The 4,889-nt window shown below is 32.7% G+C and overlaps 1 long non-coding RNA gene across 1 annotated transcript in view; it reads left to right on the plus strand.

Annotated features, from left to right (window-relative positions):
• The window catches only part of LOC111089736, a 17,552-nt gene that overhangs the window by 4,264 nt on the left and 8,399 nt on the right, over positions 1–4,889 (plus strand). The window contains exon 4 of the long non-coding RNA XR_002613947.1: positions 2,816–2,826. This is a non-coding gene — a long non-coding RNA (uncharacterized LOC111089736). The remainder of the gene's footprint in view (positions 1–2,815; positions 2,827–4,889) is intronic.

The raw sequence follows: 4,889 nt of genomic DNA on the forward strand, positions 1-4,889 counted from the left end.
TAGGTTGTCACGTAAAAGTATACAACAGCGAACTAAAAGTTCTGAATATTTCAGTTATAAATGTTTATAACGAATCTTTGAGAATATTTCTCACTACACATAAACGTAATGGCATTTATCTGCCATTGTTCGACAACAACAGTTAACATTATGTACACAAGGTGGCTGATATCTCTTTCCACATCAGTACCTGTGTTTTGTTCCATTAGAAACCAGCTGAGAATATCACTTAAAACGATGCAATATACGGAGTTAAATATACATATACCTATGATTTATTGTTTTATTATCACTGTGGTTTATTCAATATATTGATGGTTACATCTATTACAGTTCCTAAATGGGACAGCGGTATTCGTTTTACACACGCACACAAACATTTATTACAATGTATAAGGTTTCTGTGGGATACACAAGTGTAGAATCTTTGATTATTTCTTAACGTTTGGTTATTGTCTGTCAGAGAAACTATCCATGGTTTTTCTACATTTGTAGGTGTGAAACCTTTAGTAACATAACGCAGCTGACTGTCTGCTATTTTTTCATATACGTCAGTATATAAAATCATTCTATTAAGATACAATAAAACCACTCCCTTTTGTTATTATGTATAGATTGTTGGTTAAGAGAATTTAGCTAAGGTGCAAAAAACGTTTTCATTTACTCAGTACCTGTTGTATAAAATTAACGATATCGTTATGTAACGTTTTGATAGTGCTTTCAGCAAAACCTATTGAGCGATAAGAACACTAGTCGGTAATTTGAAGATGAATATATATACGACGTAGAGTCATGACTCTTTAAAAACACATACTTAGCTACTTGTAACCGAACTAATAAACAGCGTCATAGATTAATTAACTACTTTATAAACATGCTAATGAAATGGTGAACACTATAGATAAATACTGTAACTCAAAGTCAAGATCGCATCAATGCTGACTTAGGAGCTATGAATATCTGGAACTAAACTCTTTGCTTCGTGCTTACTACATAGATCCCCGGTGAGTCAGTGGTAAATTTACGGATACTAAAATCCGAAGTTTGATTCATCGCGGTCAACAGATTACATACAAGCTATTGTATAACTTTACTCTAAAAAGTAAACAAAAAATACATCATTTGACAGTTATGCTCTACGCCAGTCTTTGACGTTCTAGAATACGTCTTCACATCTAAGGAAACCCAGCAGACAAATATGGAGAACGTCGAGAAAAACTGCATTTATACTTGCTCGTTTCGAGTTCCAAGAGCATATAGCATACATAAACACTCAAGAGACATTTTTTAAGAGGTTGCTATTGCTTTACATTTTTTGTTCCTCATAACCCTCTGGCTCTTACATAGTTATTACAATGTATGTATGAGCTCGAAACATGCTACATCATCAACAGTTAATGTTTGTTTTGTTGGTTTGTTTGTTTTTGAATTTCGCGCAAAGCTACACGAGGGCTATCTGCGCTAGCCATCCCTAATTTAGCAGTGTAAGACTAGAGGGAATGCAACTAGTCATCATCACTGCCAACTCTTTTACCAACGAATAGTGGGATTCACCGTCACATAATAACGCCCGCACGGCTGAAAGGGCGAGCATGTTTTTGTAATAAATTAGTGGCTATAAACCAATTATCTTATAGAACTGTATAATAAAGTACTTTACCTGATGATTTGGCCTGGCCAACAAAGTTCCGAACAGAATGTTCTACAGCGCCAGACCTACTGCTTTTGGTAGCTGTAGGAGAATAAACATTTGTTCTTTTTTTGAAACAAATAAAATAATGTCTTCTTCACATAAAAAAACAAAAACATTCTTGTACATCACTGTTCCAAGTTTGTTTTCTCTCATCTCAATTGGCAATATGTTTATATGTAGTGGCGCCAAGTGGGGGAGAGGTGAACCATAATTTCTACAAAATACATTAACTGTTAGGGCGCTCGACTCGCAATCTACGGGTTGCGGGTTCGGATCCTCGTTTCACCTCATATAATATGGATACAAAATATTAACACATTCTCCAAACTTTACTTTCTGAAAGTATCTTCCTCTTCATCTCAGAAGACTTTTTAAGATACAGTAAGGTTAAGATGTGTCTCTGATAACTGACTAGACTGTTAAAATTTTCTGGTGTGAGATATTGATCTGAAAGTCAAAAGTTTCTGTGAAAACGTAAACGTAAACTTCTTACCATTGACTGGATCCTTCAAGACCTAATAAGTACACTTAGAACGAATCATTTCGTTTAGTGTTAAATTCCACAGTTGTTCACTTCCTTCCTTTATAATTATATATTCTATGGGTAGATCTTGCTGTTGAACATTTCACGAATGCTTAATCCTAGTAAGCTGTGGGGAGCTGTTAAACATTTCACGAATGCTTAATCCCAGTAAGCTGTGGGGAGCTGTTAAACATTTCATGAATTCTTAATCCTAGTAAGCTGTGGGGAGCTGTTAAACATTTCATGAATTCTTAATCCTAGTAAGCTGTGGGGAGCTGTTAAACATTTCACGAATGCTTAATCCCAGTAAGCTGTGGGGAGCTGTTAAACATTTCATGAATTCTTAATCCTAGTAAGCTGTGGGGAGTGAATACTCTTCATTTTACTAATGGCCACGGTTGTCTGGTTGTATTTGCGGAAGTTCTCGGTATCGTAAGTTTCAAAGTATTTACTAAAATGTGATAATACACTGGTGTACAAAAGTTAAGAAACAAACTGTTTGTTAACTACTAATGATCTGACCATTAACCTTTAGACAGTGATAATGTATTATACGTATTATTATTAATGTATTATATTATATGATTCTTAACCTTTAGAAAGTGGTGATGTATTATATGTATTATATTATATGATTCTTAACCTTCAGACAGTGATAATGTATTATATTATATGATTCTTAACCTTCAGACAGTGATAATGTATTATATTATATGATTCTTAACCTTCAGACAGTGATAATGTATTATATAAACAGAACATTCTCTTGTATTCAAATGAAATATATGTTTGCATATGAAGGACGAATTGATTATCTATTTTTTTTTTATGTTCTCTAGGTTTGATTACACAGAGACAAGCAGAACAATTTATTTCTCAGTACAATGGATGAATACAGCGTTGTGGAAATCAAGGTTGTTTACCAATTATGAAATACATACCTTGGTTAAGCCTATTTTATAATTTTTCAACAATAAATTTCTCTTCCCGTGTTGATTGTCGGGACTTTAGTTCATTCATAACATTTATAATTTAGTTATATTACTAACTATGTAGCTTCTTTATTTTGTTTTATAATTGAACTGCAGTTATCAGCAGATGTTTTTGTGGCAGTTCTGGCTTTCATTGCAAACTAATGTGTTAATGTGAAGATAACAAGCAAGAAATTCTGCAGACTGTGAAATTGATGCCAGCAGGAGGAGTTAATAGTTTCCCATGTTTTTCTAAGTATCATAGTTTAAATGGATTTCACCATTTAAATGTAACTTGGATTATTTAGACCAACGTGCTATTAGCACAGTATTTGTAGATTTATTATACAAGTACTGTGCTTATATTATGTGTAGGGATTATTAACTTTCATCAAAAAAACGATCAACAATTAGAAACAATTCTGTAGTTAACTAGCTTTTTAACTTCGTGGACAATGGATGTTTTGAAAAATCTAATTTACTCTGTAAGAGTAGACAATAAAGTACACTGCTGTTTCAAAACGATATGTAATAAGCATATTAAAAGATTCGTAAAATTAGTCTAAAATAATAGTAAGTCTAAGTTTAAATGTGTTTTTATATAGTTTATGTATTGCGCATAACAATTGCAATTATAATTAGCTTCACCAGTATTATTGTATAACTTTTAACACTTTCTGAATATTAGCAATAAAACGTGTGTGAAAAAAGGACTATATCACTTATCATCTATCACAAACTGCACAGAAAAAATTTCGCACGTAAAACCGAGCGAGATCTGATGGTTAGCATATCGAATTGTGAATCCAAAGGTCCAAGGTTCTAGTCGCTTGGTCGCTGGTTTTTGATTCAAAGCCGGATAAAGATCTTGTGAAAGCGAGTGTTGCTATCACGTTGCCTTCTCATTGGTCAGTAGCTCAAAGCTGCAACAGGATAGTTAAAGTCTTGCAGTCACTGACCAAAATACCAAGGTTATGATGTTGTTGTTTTTTAATCTGGAAAATTCTACCAAATTAAATATAATAACCTTTTTATTTCATACTACTTCATATTCAAATTATTAGTTGATTTAAAATAGAAAGTCGGATTTAAAAAATGTATTCTTCTACAAGGTTTTTTTTCAATTGTTCTCTTAATTCGAAATATTAAGTAAAGCTGCTTCTTGAATTATTTCTGTATTGACATTAGTTGTATGGTAAAAAAATACAGCTGTAAAATCACTGATAAAACAAAAGCTGGACAATTCATTTCAGTTCAGTATAACTTTTGTCCGTTAAAAATATACACCAAGTAATCAAACAATACAGTATAAAGTTTTTCTTAGGATATAACAAAAAATAAATAAAAAAGCAAGAGACATTTCGAAATGAATCTTCAATATTTAGAGCAAGGATCGTAACGAGAATTTTTTAAGTTATGGTTCCCTGAGAACCTCGCGAACAATGCGAACAGCGCGTTGGCGATAGTCATTATCGTGATAATTTATTAACAACTAACAGAGATCCGAAAACATTCGCGGTCAAATTAGTATATTCATTGCAACAGTACTTCTTTAAATACAGGGTTTCTAGAATAATACAAAATAATTCTAATTGCAGACACCGAAACCTATAAGTTCACTTTTCTTAAGCCTAACCTTTATTAAGTACGGCCTATATTTGATATAGATTTTGTTTGTTTGTTTGTTTGTTTTGGAATTTCG

Source organism: Limulus polyphemus, unplaced genomic scaffold (assembly GCF_000517525.1).
Source record: "Limulus polyphemus unplaced genomic scaffold, Limulus_polyphemus-2.1.2 Scaffold7228, whole genome shotgun sequence".
NCBI lineage: Eukaryota > Metazoa > Arthropoda > Merostomata > Xiphosura > Limulidae > Limulus > Limulus polyphemus.